Source organism: Pelodiscus sinensis, chromosome 7, assembly GCF_049634645.1.
Source record: "Pelodiscus sinensis isolate JC-2024 chromosome 7, ASM4963464v1, whole genome shotgun sequence".
NCBI lineage: Eukaryota > Metazoa > Chordata > Testudines > Trionychidae > Pelodiscus > Pelodiscus sinensis.
This window is the reverse complement of record NC_134717.1, coordinates 28,921,162-28,937,359: the sequence shown is the minus strand read 5'-3', so window position 1 is coordinate 28,937,359 and position 16,198 is coordinate 28,921,162. Positions and strand designations below refer to the sequence as shown.

Below are 16,198 nucleotides of genomic sequence, written 5' to 3'. Positions count from 1 at the left end.
TTTCGGTCTTCACAGAGAAGTCTGAAGGTATGCCTAACATAGTGAATGCTAGTGGGAAGGAGGGAGGTTTAGAAGGTAAAATAAAAAAAGAACAAGTTAAAAATCACCTAGAAAAAAGTTAGATGCCTGCAAGTCACCAGGGCCTGATGAAATGCATCCTAGAATACTCAAGGAGCTGATAAAGGAGGTATCTGAGCCTCTAGCTATCATCTTTGGAAAATCATGGGAGACAGGAGAGATTCCAGAAGACTGGAAAAGGGCAACTATAGAGCCCATCTATAAAAAGGGAAATAACAACAACCCAGGAAACTACAGACCAGTTAGTTTAACTTGTGTGCCAGGGAAGATAATGGAGCAAGTAATTAAGGAAATCATCTGTAAACACTTGGAAGGCAGCAAGGTGATAGGGAACAGCCAGCATGGATTTGTAAAGAATAAATCATGTCAAACCAATCTGATAGCTTTCTTTGATAGGATAACGAGTCTTGTGGATAAGGGAGAAGTGATGGATGTGGTACACCTAGACCTTAGTAAGACATTTGATACAGTGTCGCATGATATTCTTATCAATAAATTAGGCAAATACAACTTAGATGGGGCTACTATAAGGTGGATGCATAACTGGCTGGATAACCATACTCAGAGAGTAGTTATTAATGGTTCACAATCCTGCTGGAAAGGTATAACAAGTGGGGTTCCGCAGGGGTATGTTTTGGGACCGGCTCTGTTCAGTATCTTCATCAACTATTTAGATATTGGCATAGAAAGTACATTTACTAAGTTTGCAGATGATACCAAGCTGAGAGGGGTTGCGACTGCTCTGGAGGATAGAGTCATAATTCAAAAAGATCTGGACAAATTGGAGAAATGGTCTGAGGTTAGCAGGATGAAGTTTAATAAAGACAAATTCAAAGTGCTCCACTTAGAAAGGAACAATCAGTTTCACACATAGGCTGTGTCCAGACTCAGGGTTTTTTTCGGGAAAAGTAGCCTTTTTCCGAAAAAACTTCACCTGCGTCTAGACTGCAGCCGCGTTCTTTCGAAATAAAATCGAAAGAACGTGGCTTTTCTTTCGACGGCGGTAAACCTCATTTCACGAGGAAGAACGCCTTCTTTCGAAAGTGCTTCTTTCGAAAGAAGGCGTTCTTGAATGTAAATAGGGCTTCTTCGAAAGAGAGCATCCAGACTCACTGGGTGCTTTCTTTCAAAAAAGCGGCTTGCTCTTTCGAAAGTTCCGCGTGCAGTCTAGACACTCTCTTTCGAAAGAGGCTTGCAGTCTAGACATAGCCATACAGAATAGGAAGCAACTGTCTAGGAAGGAGTACGGCAGAAAGAGACCTAGGGGTTATAATGGACCACAAGCTGAATATGAGTCAGCAGTGTGATGCTGTTGCAAAAAAAGCAAACATGATTCTGGGATGCATTAACAAGTGTGTTGTGAGCAAGACATGAGAAGTCATTCTTCCGCTCTACTCTGCGCTGGTTAGGCCTCAGTTGGAGTATTGTGTTCAGTTCCGGGCACCGCATTTCAAGAAAGATGTGGAGAAATTGGAGAGGGTCCAGAGAAGGGTAACAAGAATGATTAAAGGTCTAGAGAACATGACCTATGAAGGAAAGCTGAAAGCATTGGGTATGTTTAGTTTAGAAAAGAGAAGATTGAGGGGGGAACATGATAGCAGTTTTCAGATATCTAAAAGGGTGTCATGAGGAGGAGGGAGAAAATGTGTTCATCTTGGCCTCTGAGGATAGAACAAGAAGCAATGAGCTTAAACAGCAGCGAGGGAGGTTTAGGTTGGAAATTAGGATCAAGTTCCTAACTGTCAGGGTGGTTAAACACTGGAATAAATTGCCCAGGGAGGTTGTGGAATCCCCATCTCTGGAGATATTTAAGAGTAGGTTAGATAAATGTCTATCAGGGATGGTCTAGACAGTATTTGGTCCTGCCATGGGGGCAGGAGACTGGACTCGATGACCTCTCAAGGTCCCTTCCAGTCCTAGTATTCTATGAATTCAATTTCAAGTGTTGTTAGCTCACATGACATGCTCTGCAAATACAAGAAAAAAGGTGCCCATACACAATCTGAATCATCAACATCCAAATAAACTCACTTCTTTACCTATTAGACAGAAAAGAAAAAAAAACTGAATTAGCCCCAGAAAGGTTAGGTTGCCCATAGCTGAAGGGAAGTTGTGCGTAGTGGATATTGCCAATAATTAATAAGCAATGCAAGTTTATACTTCCCAGATTAAATCCTTGTCCTTCATTTGTTAGAGAAGTTTTCCCACTTCCATGTGGGGATTAATATAGTTTAGAGTCAGTTGCATTTGTCTAAAATCCAACATCTTGAAGTTTGGGAATTGTTTTGGAAAAGAACCTTCAATATTCTGAGTGGTGACAAAAATGTTGTACATCTTAGTTTTTCCTGCTAAATATATGCATCAGATGCTAACTTTTGTACCTCTTTAAAAAAAGCTATCAATTTCACTCACATACTTTGAATGAGATGGCAGCGTAAATATCATTCCCAAAATGGATTATGAGGGCCCGATCCAAAGCCTGTTGATGTTAATAGCAATATTTTGCCTCAACTTAAAGAGGCTAGGCTGCTAATAACCACATTTAGAAATTAAGCTATGTAAGAGGCACCATCTTGAGATGTTTTCCATTACTGCATGTCATTTGCTCATTCTTCATTTCAAAATGAGTCTGGAAGGCACTGTTGGAGATGGCGTAGGGGATTAGCAGTTTTATATGCATAGGGAATTTTCAAAAACAAAGAATTTGACATATGTCTGTGATTGTGTCAAGTAAATAAAATACACGGTTAAAGGAAGAGCTTGAGAAATTACCTCTCATGGCCTCTTAAGGTTGCAATGAATTATATTAATCCAAAGTCTTATTGGCTGGGGAAATATTTGAGAAAAGCAGCAACTTGGAAATTATTCAGAATACCCATTTCTTATCCAAATTTCACAAGTGACTTTTCTATTTTTGTATCTATACAAGATTTTCTGTCTTCCAGAGCCAGCTAATAGAAGATGTTATACAATTTACAAATAACAAAAAAAATCAGAAGGAGTCAAATTCAGATATGGTAAAAATTGACATCAATAAGAATTGCACTCTCTTATTCTAGGGAAGAAACTAACTGGGTTTCCAACTCCTAAGATCTTACCATCTATGCACAATCAAAAATAAAACAAGGTTCACAGCTAGGAAGTGGAGAGGACTAGGTGAGCAGAGTGTGATCCCAAGAATCAAAATTCAGCCCTGGAGTACAAATACCTCAAAGTTCAGGAAGTTTTGAATCTAGAGTTTAGGTTTAGCCCAGTCTGAAGAAAGTTATGTCCCAGCTGATTTCTAAACACAAGGCAGTAAAGAAGGTTTGACAAAAGAAGTAGGGTTTAAGGAGGTACTTGAAGGAAGGTGATTGACAGTCAAGAAGTGGATAGTTTGTCCCAAGCATAGGGGTTGCATGAGAAAAGGTGCAAAACTGAGAGTTGGATAAGACAAAGGACCAATCTGTTACATGTATCCACTAGCCAGAGAAGGTGCCAACGTCAAAAGTCTCAGTACAAATTGTTGAGAGAGATCTTTCCCCAAGCATTCTAGCTGGTTTGCACAGGCTACCTCATGCTTTAATAATCATCATTTTAATGCAGTCCAACTGGGAGAACTATTTGTTCTGGAGTCTGAAAGGGTATGAAAATTAAAGTTAATTGACCAGAGGTTAATGTTTCAAACCTCTTCTTACTAGACCACAGTGAAACCTGAAAAAAACAGCCATCAGTGGTGAATCTGAACTGTTGATTAGCATAGTTCTTGTTAGATACCTGAAAATAAGCATTCTGTGATTTCCCCTAAGTCTATTATGCAATATTTGAGAGAGATTCTGCAATTATTTCCTGGACGTTTTAAAAAAAAGAGAGAGACAATGCAGCACTAGAGCCTTTCCATAAAATTATGTGAACAATTGTCATAATATTGTTGACCTGTCAGAATCTGAAATGACTTATTCCCTGAAATATGACTAAAAATAAAGTGTTTTCTCTCAAAAATAAAATAGCTAATTTACCCAATTTCATACGGCAAAAGCGTTGCCCCGTCAAATTAATGGGAGCTTTGACATTGACTTCAGAGGACCCAAGATTTTTACTTGTAATGTATAAAACAAGTTATTGAAACTATTAAAGATGACCCTCAAAGGAGGATAGCCTGAAGGGTTTTTGTCTCTCTTTCCTCAAGAAAGGATTTACAATAAAAATGGAAGCCTTGTTTTCCTGTAAATCTATAGGGAACTGGTAGGATGACAAGAGAAAGGCAATGCAAATGAGATCTGATTTGAAGAGGGAAGTGATTTGTATTTAGACTTCAGAACAATAGTGTACGTTTAACACAAATTCTAGCTCAAATGTCAGACATGGGCTTGGGAGATCATATTATGTCTTTGTCAAATATTCAAACACATTCTGCCTGTCGGTGAAGATCTGAGAAAGCTGCCATTCCACATCTGAAAGCTCTGAAGAGTCTTCCAGAAATACCAGACTTTACATGCTACCTTTCATAATATTTTAGATTATTTCCTTCCCCTTCAAAAACACTTAACTTCTCCTTGCATTATTTCTCTGTGCTTAGTGATATTTACAGCTTCTATCAGTTTGGTGTTTTCTGCTTACTCCCTCTTTCAAATCAGTAGCGATAAGTGTTAAGACCGATCTCATCACTCATCACCTTCCCTGATATAACTGCATTGCATTCATCACTATCCTCCATCCAGTTTGGATTCCTACTGAAGCTTAACCCCACTATAAACTAAATTGAATATTACACGATCCTTCCAGACACAAAAGGTTTAGGTGCACAATTCATAAAGAATTAGTCCCTAATTTTATCATCCTAAAAAGAGAAAATTAAACTGTCTTGTGAGATTTGTTTTGCATAAACCCTTTCTGCCTGTTGCTCATGGTTGTTAGCCTCTAGATGTTGAGAAATCTGTTATTTGTTCCTTTTTATAAAGCAAATGCTAACAGTTATCTACTGAAATAAGATACTGTGGAGTATTTCTCTGCTAAATAAAGGCTTTTCCCGTACATACAGCTCTCTGAATAGATTTAATATGTTGCCTTTTTATCACAAATATAAGCGTATACATTCAAATTCCAGGAGGAGCACAAGTTGACTAATATAACCCTGGATATAGTTAGTGGCTCCAGTACAGTAACACCAGGGATATATTTCATCTATGTATTGTTTTGAAAGTTGTTATTGCAGAAAATGATAGATTTTTGTAGTGTAGGATTAACAAAAAAATAAAGTATATATGTCTAGTTATTTGTTACATGAATACAGTTATACAACACTGTGTCTTTTGGTCATACATGCTGCTTTAAAAGGTATTCAAAATTCAATAAAAAATATTTAAGTGAATTTAATGTCAATGATGGGTGCTAGATTTACATCCTGAAAACTGAAATTATCTGTTCTCCACAGACATGAGTAACAGCTCCAAACCTCACCACCAATATGCCTCTACTAGTTCTGCAGACGCCAGCTCAAGACTACAAAAGTGTAGTTTAATCTCCATCTTCATTCAATCTCTGCCCAACAATAGGGTTACCATATTTGAACTTTCAAAAAAGAGGACACTCTTGAGGGGAGAGTGTATCAGTGTCTACCAACTCACATTGTAGTCATGTGTTATATATACTATATACAGTAGACTTCCGATAATCCGGAACCTATGGGACGTAGGTGGTGCCGGATTATCAGATAAACTGGACTATCAGGAGGTACTATAAACCGATTATATATTGTATATAAAGTATTCCTAACCCTTTTTATTGCACATACTGTATACAGTATACTGTAATGTTTTAGTTTAAGCCTTTTTTACCCTTTTTGCTCAGTTCAGCTGCTGCTGCTGCTGCTACCTTGTGACTCATTTTTTACTGAAGCTCACTCACTAGGCTCTTGCCATTTTGACGCCGGACTATCAGGAGTGCCGGACTATTGGAGCTTTACTGTATCTATATCTATGACTCATGAATACATGGTGAGCATATACAATGAGTAACAGTGAATATACAATGTGAATATAAAATATACTGTACAGGAATTCCTCATTTAACACGTGCCTCCTTAACACGTTTTCACAATAGCACGATTTTTTTTTTTGGGAACGTTTTTTGAATTACACAACCGTCCCCGGAATAACATGATTTCCCCAGCTGGCCCATTGCCGGTGGCTGCGTGGGGCTTCCCCCGCCTCCCTACAAAGCAGCAAAGGGTTCGCCCCTCGCCACTCTGTTCCCCGGCGACCCCCACTCACCGGACGAAGTGTGGGTCCCGGCAGATCCATCACCGGGGCATACTCCCAACCTAATCCCTCTCCCCTCTACTCTCCTTCCCTTCCCCAGAGCCAAATACCTCCCCTCCCTGCTGTAACCCAGTCCCCTTTCTCCCCCAACCTTATATCCGGGTCCCAACAGACACCACCGCTTGAAAAACAACCCCCACCTCTTCCATTATTTTCAATGGAAAAATTGACCCCGCTTAACACATTTTCACTTCACATGATCATTTTCTGAAACATATCTATAGTGTTAAATGAGGAATTACTGTATACCTGCATATGCAGGGCTCAGGAGATCGTGAGCTACCGGTAGATCTCAGGGGCTCTAAGAATAGCTCTTGAGCCCTCTCTGAACTGCGCACCTGCGCAGTACATTTACATTAGATTTCCTCATTTGAGGTGCAGCTAATCACTGAGCAACAACACAGGTGAGTAGCTGCGAGGAATGGTGAGAGCTGGGAAGTCAGGAGAGCTGAAACACCCCAGCCAGCTGACTGTGGCTTTCACAGCTGGAGCTAGGTGCAGCCTCCCTGGGCTGAGCGCAGGGCAGCCGGGCTGGAGGGATGAGAAGCTGCCTGGCCTGCTGGCTGTGGCGTTCAGCCCAGAGGAGGCTGAACCGCGCTCCAGCTGATTGGGCGGCTTCCCCTCTGCGCCTGCCCACATGGAGCTTGATGGCACCCTGGCTGAGCACCATGGCCAGCTGGCCAAGCAGCCGCTTTTCTTCGCTCCAGCCCGGCTGCCCTGCGGTCAGTCCGGAGGGAGCGCAGGTCGGAGGCTTCCCTCCGTGGCTGGTGTAGGGAACTCCCTGCCCCCAACCTTGTTCCCTCTCCTCTGCCCCAAACTTGCCCCCCGCCCTCCTGGCCCCCTGTTCCCTCTCCCTTGCCCCCCCAACCCCGCTGCAGAAACCTGCCCCCCCTGCAGAAACCAGTTCCTTCTGGCACCCTGTCTCCTACTACAGAAACCTGTCCCCCTTCTCCCCTCTGCAGAAACCTGTCCCCCCCAGCACCCTGTCCCCTGCTGCAGAAACCTGTCCTGGCACCCTGCCCCCTCTTCCTTGCCCCCATTGGCACCCTGTTCCCTGCTCCAGAACCCACTAGCACCCCTCCCCAGTACTGTGTCCCCTGCTCCCAAATGACTTTTCTATGGGTCAGTGACCCCTGACTAAAGACAGGTTCCCTGCCATTCTCATAAATAAAGACAATGCAGAAACTTTTTGTGGTTAACATAGTATTCTATTTAAAAATGAAGCCTGGCCAACAAACCCCCAATTGGGGCCAAGCCCCCATCTGGCCACAACCACTCCTGCACTCCCCCTTTCCCAGACCCTAGATCTGAGCCTATCAAACACTGGAACCTCATGCCCTCAGCCCTTCACATACCCCAACCCAAATTCCTGCTCCCTCACATCCACAAGCCTGTGGCTTGCTTAGTATCCCAACACTGCCCAGCCTGGAGCCCCCTCCCCAAGCCAGTGTCCCCTTCTCCACCTTCTCCTGCATCCAGATTTCCTCCCAGAGCTTGCACCTCTCACCCTTTCCCACACCCAAATCCCTCATTCCCACCCCAGAGCCTACACATCCTGTCTCAACACAGCAAGGGTCCAGCTAGACTGCAGGAGTTTTTCAGGATTCTGGAGATATCCCAGAAAAAACTCTTCTGCATCCAGGGTTGCGTTTGTTCTACCGCTTTTTTAGTGGAAGAGCGGACAGGCTCTTTTGGTCACCCCTATATTCCTCTTTCCACAAGGAATAAGGTGGCTTCCAAAAGAAGGGGTTTTTTTCCTGACATTTGGTCCAGTGTAGACAGGCCAAATGTTGGAAAAACCTCTTCCTACAGAAGAATAAAAATAAAAAAAAAAAGCAGCAGCAGCATAAGGATTGGGGATAACAAGTGATGGAGAGGAGGAGAATAGAGAGGGCGGGGCTTTAAGGAAGGGAAGGGGCGGTAGATCTTGGCTTGGTCTGTCATTTAAAAAGTGATCTTGGGTGTAAAAAGGTTGGAGACCACTGCTGTATACTACTTACCCCCGCCCCGGTAACCCGCCCTAGGCCCCCCGCCCCGGTAACCTACCTTGACTCTGGAGGGGGATGCAGGGTTACAGAGCTAGAGGCATTTTAGGGCTCGGTGGAGTACATGTCAAAGAGGGCATATGCAGGGCTCAGGAGAAACGTGGGGTTTGGACTATGTGGCTGTTTGCACAGCTCCAGTGAGGTCGTGCTGTTCAAGCCCCAGGGGGTGCTGGTGGGACTTCAGGTGCAGGGGCCAGGGATCTGGTGCTAGGGTGGTGTAAAGGGGCTCTGTGTGATTTGGGTCCCTGGGGGTATTTACAGGGCTGTGGGGGCCGCAGGGATCAGATCTACAGGGGGTGGGGGAATCTCTGAGGCACTGCTGGGAGCTCTCCTCAACATGGCATTTATAGGCTCCAGGGCAGCAGGACTCGGCCCGTAATGGTGACAAGTTGCACACGGCTCCCGGCCACCCAGGGAAGTGCCGTGCCCTGTTCATCCCCTGCCAGCTCTGCGTCGCTGTTCTCACTGAGCCTGCTGGACACCGGGGCTTGTGGCTGCTCACTCACAGTGACCCCTCCCATCCACTACTAAGAAAGCGCTGCTAAGTCTAAGGGCCACAGAAAGGCTGCAGGTGGGGATAGGGAGCATGCCCAGGTGGGGGTGGACTCAGCAAAGTGGGGAAGCATCTTGTCTGTCACTGAATGAGCAGGACAAAATCCTGTACATTTTTAGATATTTAAAGACCAAAAAGGAGGACATAGCGGGAAATGCCAGACATATGGTAACCCTACCCAGCAAGGGTGACAATACTTCGGTGGTGTATCAACAGGAGGCCAGCATGAACTAGAAAAGCAGAGTGTCAAAACCAAACTTACTACCGGCATGGAAAGAATCCATCTCTTTTTCTTGAATACATCTATGGCCTCTATTGTTATTATCATCTGACTAAGTGGGACATAGTAAGGTACATCCAGACCAGGCAGTATGGTACCTTCATCTCTTCCCCGAAAGCCTCATTCTTACAGTAGCTTCCATGTTAGCTGCTTATAAACAGGCTTCCAGCACACAAGCCACACTGCAGTCTGCCAGCCACACCTTGTTTATACTCTCTCACAAGTCTTGGTTACACTGCATGGTGACCCCAACCCACCCCAGGCTCAGATTTCCCTCAGAAGTTATGTCCAGCAGTGCTCAACACTCCCTTAAACTGTGCAGATTTTAATTCTGCTATTTGTTCAAGAGAATAAGCAATCTTAACTCAAATAGTTATTCAGACATTTCAACTCAAACAATTAGATAAAACAGTAAACAAGCGTATTAAACAACAAAGAAATAGATTATAAGCAAGTACACATAATGGAGGCATACAATTCAGAAACAGTCACAAGAAAATGATAAAATGCTCACAAATGCCTAATTTGAACAATCAAAATCCAACAAAGTTTCTCACCTCATGTTTTCAGCAGTCTTATTCAGGTCTTATTCAGGACAGCTCCTCCAAGATCTAACAGCTTTTCTTTTCTCCCTTCAGCACTAGTGAATGTGATGGTCAGGGAGGGAGCAAGAAAAGAGTCCATTGAAATGTTTGCACCGCTTTTTTTAAGTACTCTCAATCCCAAAGAGTTAAGCCAAATTAAAAAGTGCCCACATAGGGTTTTAGTTAAACAAGGGTTTAACTCCTGGCTACGTCTAGACTGGTATGATTTTCTGCAAAAGCACTTTTTGCGGAAAAGCGCCCATGCCAATCTAGATGCTCCTTTCCGCAAAAAAGCCCCAATCGCCATTTTCGCGATTGGGGCTTTTTTGCGCAAAACAGATCCGAGCTGTCTACACTAGTCCTTTTGCGCAAAAGCTTTGCGCAAAAGGACTTTTGCCCGAACGGGAGCAGCATAGTATTTCCGCAAGAAACACTGATTTCAGACAGTAGGAAGTCAGTGTTCTTGAGGAAATTCAAGTGGCCAGTATAGACAGCTGGCAAGTTTTTCCACAAAGGCAAATGCTTTTGCGGAAAAACTTGCCAGTCTAGACACAGCCCATGAGTTTAAAATCATACAAGAGGTTCAAACCAGTTCAATTTTCTCATAAGACAATCTCTTCTATTTGGGAGTGGGGAAAACAATTGAAAGGGCCAAGACACTGACAAAAAAAAGGCAAACAAAACAAATGTAAATCCTACATGTGCTCCAAACTCCTGGCTTATTTAAGAAAATGTCTCATGGAAAACACAATGCTTCCTTGGGGGGCTTATATCTCTCCCACTTCTACTCTGTGAAGTCCCTACAATGATTCTTCTCACCACTTTCATGCTCAATGCATCCACACACACTCATCTCCTTTCTTCCTGTACCTTCAATGCCATTAGCTCTTATTTTCCTTCCTATTCCCCCCACAATCCCATGCTCTAATCCCATATATTACCTTGAAGAGAACAGGGGTTCTTTGTTACTCCTCTTCCTTTTCAATGGTACTGTGCTGCTTAAGCTCCCTACATCAGCAAAAGGGAACCTCTCTCATCAGTCCAACTGTCAGATGCTTTTTAGTTCTTACTGCAATTACTTTTTGACCCAGTTAAAGACAGGTAAACTCTTGACCTCCTCTACAACTATTTGTTAATAATTGCTACTTCTCTATGGTTTAATCTTATAGTGGGCCTTACACATAGCAACACTAACAAGGGCATTTTATTTCCTTTAACAATGAACAGCTAGAAGGGGCAACTGCCGAATTGTACCCACGTCCCACTCATCAGCTTTTTATATCAATTAGGTTAATTAGCAGCACCAGATTAAACAAATGTCTTAACTCTGACTGCTGCCAGCATATTTACCTGCTGCTGTAGATTCCAGTTCTGTAAACCATATGAATGTGGCCAGGTGGGGGGGCACTGATTGTAGACTAATCAGTTTACAAAAGCAGAGTCACAGACCCTGCTCCTGCAAACTCTTAAGAGCCTGCATGGCTTTACCTTCCTGCATAGACTCATTGGCTTCAAGTTAAGTGCGTACATAATTATTTGCAGGATTTGGGACAGATTTTAAATATCAAATGTAATACATATATATTCTAATAGCAATCTAAAAAGTTACATTACAATTAATTTATATTCTTAATTAAACCACAGAGCAGGGATAGTTTATTTTTTTTCAAGGTCCAGATTTCTTGAGGAAGATCCTGAGGAAGAGAAAATAATAAAATAATAAGTAAATAAAAAGATTTAGGGTCTGTTCAATTTACAGTCCGCCTATTGACTATCCCTGCCATAGAGAATCAGTTTCTTTATCTTTCCTCCACATCTCAGTTCCACAATACTATTTCCATGAAATCCCACTCTATAACTAATCCCAGATTAAAACACATTATTTATGTATATTCAATTAAGTTTAAACAAAACAGGCATCCTTTGTTGCAGAGTGTACTTACGTATTACACCTGAAGGATATTTAGTGAAAAACATTGCTGGTTTTTAAAATCTGTGATTAATATTATTTTTCTAGTCTGTATTAAATCTATTTTTGTTTGCATTGTGATGCCATATATAGGTAGCAACTTAGTTCATGTGTAGGGTTAGCCACCGAATTTATTGATAATGAACGCAGTTCATGCATGGATTAAGACAAACATCTTATGCATTTCAGAGGATATTTTGCCCAAGCAAGACATTCAGGTTCAAGACTAAAGCTGAACTATTAAGCATATAATGTAGTCTTGTCATTTGAGAGGTTTTCCTCACTCCTTATGAGCAGGAATAGATCTGTTTGGGTTTTGAGGTCTATTCTTGTCAGAGACCCTGCAGTCATGGGGGTTGGGTTCATGATTTTACTATGCTGGCTTAGGCTGATTCAGGAAAACAATTAAGCAGAATTTTAACCTTAAGCACATGTGCAGCACCTGACTGAAATATTGGATTCTTTGAACTCCATGACAATCCAATCATTACACAAGAAGGATTTAGCCTTAAACATGCTGGCAACCCACAACAGTGGCAAATATCTGGTATTTAATTGGGCTGAACTGGTTAAATTATCCTACTTAGAAGGGAGAACAACTTGAAGGGCCTTCTGTTGCCACTAGAAGTGACTGCAAAACACAAACCCAGACAGACTTTCATGCACATACAACGTATCTGTAAAGCACAAATTAAATTGCACTGGAAGCTGACAGACATGGCTTATTTGCACCTTTTATTATCACTGCTATTCAGATGCTGTGATTTTTTTTAACTCTCCCCTGTAGCAGCATTGCCAAGAACTGTGCTCACTCACATGGGGAGTGCTTAGTAACTGAAAAGCCATATGCAAACCTTTGGCATATATTTCTCTGAGAACAGTGGAGTGTGGAGCTGGTTCTTGGCTAATTGCCTTAGTGGCTGTGAAGCTCATTCAGTCCAATCACTTCGTATGCTCAGCTTCCTTACAACTGATCTTACTGAACCACTTTGTCCCTACCTGCTTGCCTTGTGTTTCTTTCACATATTAACTAATTTTTTTTCATTGCTGCAGTCCTGAAAATAAAATCCTACAGGAAGTTTTAATTTCCTTTGCCCCTCTAGCCCCCCAATCAGACCAAAAATCGTGCCACCTTGCAGGGAGAGAGGGAAAGAGAAAGAGAGTCATGTTTAATTGCTTGGGAGCAGTCCCTGAAGCAATTTGCCCAAATCTCTCCCATTTTGATAAGTCTTGCCATCTGGATCTTGAACAGAATCTATTTATCAAAAGCACGCACAAACAGAAAGGGTGAAGCACATTGCTTTTTTCCATCTTCAAACTGGATATTGAAGGGGAAATAAGATGACAGATCTCCTGGAGGAGCTCTGAGTTTCTTTGTTACAGTTTTCCATATACATTTATTTTTTTAGTGTCCAGTCTCTTACTGGCTGAGGCACATATATGTACATGGGGGAATGGTCCCGTTATTGTGGGGAGCTTTCCTGGCTTCTATACTACCCCAGTAAAATGGACCAGTGAAAGGATCTGAGTCCCCGCTCCTACTTTTTTTACCCAAAGGCCTCCCTGACCCTGAGGGCTCCCCCTCCACTCTCCTGAGTAGCAGAGTCCTCAAAATCCCAACAAGGCTGAGCCCAGATTTTCTGGGGCTTAATCCCTGACCTTGTAGTCACTTGGGGCAGGGGCTAGGGTATCCCCACTCCGAGCTGTTCTCTTCACATTGGATGCTTTCTTGACCCAGTGATCATTTCATACAGTTCAAAGCAAATACAATTTATTAAACAGCAACTGATTAAAAAGAAAAGAATAAGGAAAAATGAAGAAGGTCAAATGAGAACACATAGTCCTGTTCTGTAGCATGGGGACATCACAAACAGCAGTTTGCAGAGTGTAAGGACAGTTCACAGTCTGTTCCTTATAGGTCCCAGGGCTCTTTCTCAGGCCCTGGCTGTGCTTCAGGAGGGCTGCAGATTGGACAGGCTTGCTCTGGCAGTGACCACAAGACTTCAGGCTCTAGGTGGCAGGACCCTTCTCCAAGGGTTACAATCCCTCTCCAAGTCTGGCCTGCAGGGCCTCTTGGCTGATGGTGTCTCCCTGCCTAGAGCCTCCCCCTGCACTTTGCTGGTCCCAGCTGCTCACCACACCCAGCTGCAGACTGTGCTGCTTTGCCAGACTCTAGCTCCTTGTGTTGCTTCTCTGACCCCTTTCTCTCTCTGGTCACTGCAGGTCTGCTGCTCACTACAGGGTCTGTGCTCCTTGGGCTGTGTGTGTGGCTCTGTCACTGCAGATCTGCCCCTCAGCACAACTTACACTCCTTGGGATGTGTGTGCCTGGCTCTGTCACTGCAGGTCTGCTTCTTAGCACAGGGTCTGCGCTGTATGGGCCTCTGGCTCTGACACTGCAGGTTTGTCTCTCAACACAGCTTGCTCTTCTTGCTGCTCTTCTTAGCTCTCTCTCTCCTTTTCTCAGAGGGTGCGTCTAGACTGGCAAGCTTTTGTGCAAAAGCAACTTGCCAGCTGTCTACACTGGCCACTTGAATTTACGCAAGAGCACTGACGTTCTAATGTAAGAATTCAGTGCTTCTTGCGCAAATACTTTCACGCTCCCGCTCTGGGATAAGCCCTCTTGTGCAAGAATACTTGCGCAAGAGGGCCAGTGTAGACAGGCACCTTAATTTTTTGCGCAAGGAAGCCCGATGGCTAAAATTGCCATAGGAGCTTTCTTGTGCAAAAGCGCGTCTAGACTGGCACAGATGCTTTTGCGCAAAAGCATCCTTGCCAATCTAGACACTCTTTTGCGGAAATACTTTTAATGGAAAAACTTTTCTGTTAGAAGTATTTCTGCAAAATCATGCCAGTCTAGATGCAGCCAGAGAGACCCAGATAATCCCAGCTCACACGGAGGACAGGACCTGGCCTCCTAATCTTCTCATTGGCCTGTCCAACCTGTCAGTCAGGCTGAGCTGGAGTGATGGCCTCTTTCCATTGTCCCTTGGGTCTGTCAATCTCAGGGCCCTGATTTCTCATGGACCCTTCCCTTTTAGGTACTGGGAGCTGGCCAACCAAAAACTCCCACTGAGTTTTAGTAAGGGGCTAACAGTCCCTTTACATATACATCTGAGGCACATATAATCTTTAGTGCAGTATTATGGGGTGTTATTTCTATTCAGAGGGAGTCAAACCCTGAATAGAGAGGGGGAAAGTTCAAATACAAAGGCAGGAGTGCAAAAGATGCAAAATGTTTATCCACTATCTGGAAATTTCTAATTTGCTTTGTGCTTTTAAAATTTGAAGTACTTATATTTCTTCTCTCTCCCCTATATATATATAGAGAGAGAGAAATGCTACCAAAAAAATTACCTCATTCATAATTCTTTGTAGGAGCATAGCTATAAATTGTACAAAAGAGAGCTTCTGTGGTGCAAATAAGAGAGTAAAAAGCAAAGACAGCACAAAGCTCACAGTGTGACGTGAGCAGGGCTATGTCAGTCCATTTGCTTTATATGCTTCAGTGTGAAAATCAACACTGACATGCACAGCCATCTGGAAATCAGAAGAACAGAAGTGAAAGGGCTAGTCTTTACATCAGTTCCACTTAAATGTATAGAATTTATATTTTATAAAAGGCTCTCCTGTACATGTTAGCTACTTAGTCTATTTAAATATTCACAGCATTTACAAGTTGCCATCGGTCCAGGTAATAGTTCACCAACAATTTAATTTCTCTCCCTTCCACCCTGGTTTTAATTGTGATTCTAAAGCACCATTTCTCTATATACAGAAGTTACGTAATATGTTTGAAGTAATGAATTATTGCAATTTTATTACTTAAATTAGAAGCAGTAATTGCTAAGTTATGCCTCACAACACTGGAATTGTCAGCAGTATATTTTACGTTGAGTAACGAACAGTCACGTGCCATTGCTTACAAACTCTTCACTCTAACAGTATATTATGCCTGTGTAAAGTTACTGTTGCTCATCTCTTACGTCATGAGAATTTTACAGCCTTGAAGATGGGATAATTTCTCTTCACAATTAATGAGGTTTTGAAATGGATGAAACTTGGGGGAAAGGGAAGGAAGTTTGTAGATTTTACACTAACTAGTTCAGATTTCCTATAATTTAAACTCATTTTTCCCCACAAAGGAAAATATTTGTATATGTGTAAATATACAAAGTTTTAAAAATATTTATCAAGCTTAAAAGGGAGATCTGTTCAGAAACAAGGATTGTTATACTGCACCTAATAGCATCTATACATACTCCCTGATTGAGGTGTTTACTACAACATAAGAGATAGAACAGCCCTCAACTCTTCCCAAACAAGAGCTTGTACAAGTGAGGCCTGGACTTCACTGGGAGTTTAGGTCAAATTTAGCTGCATTAGGTCAA

The 16,198-nt window shown here is 42.6% G+C and overlaps 1 long non-coding RNA gene across 1 annotated transcript in view; it reads right to left on the bottom strand.

The window, feature by feature from the left end:
- The window catches only part of LOC142830293 (uncharacterized), a 47,743-nt gene extending 36,700 nt beyond the window's left edge, over positions 1-11,043 (bottom strand). The window contains exons 1-2 of the long non-coding RNA XR_012905446.1: positions 10,781-11,043; positions 9,813-9,895 (exon numbers count right to left, since the gene is read on the bottom strand). This is a non-coding gene — a long non-coding RNA (uncharacterized LOC142830293). The remainder of the gene's footprint in view (positions 1-9,812; positions 9,896-10,780) is intronic.
- Between the last annotated feature and the right edge of the window lie 5,155 nt (positions 11,044-16,198).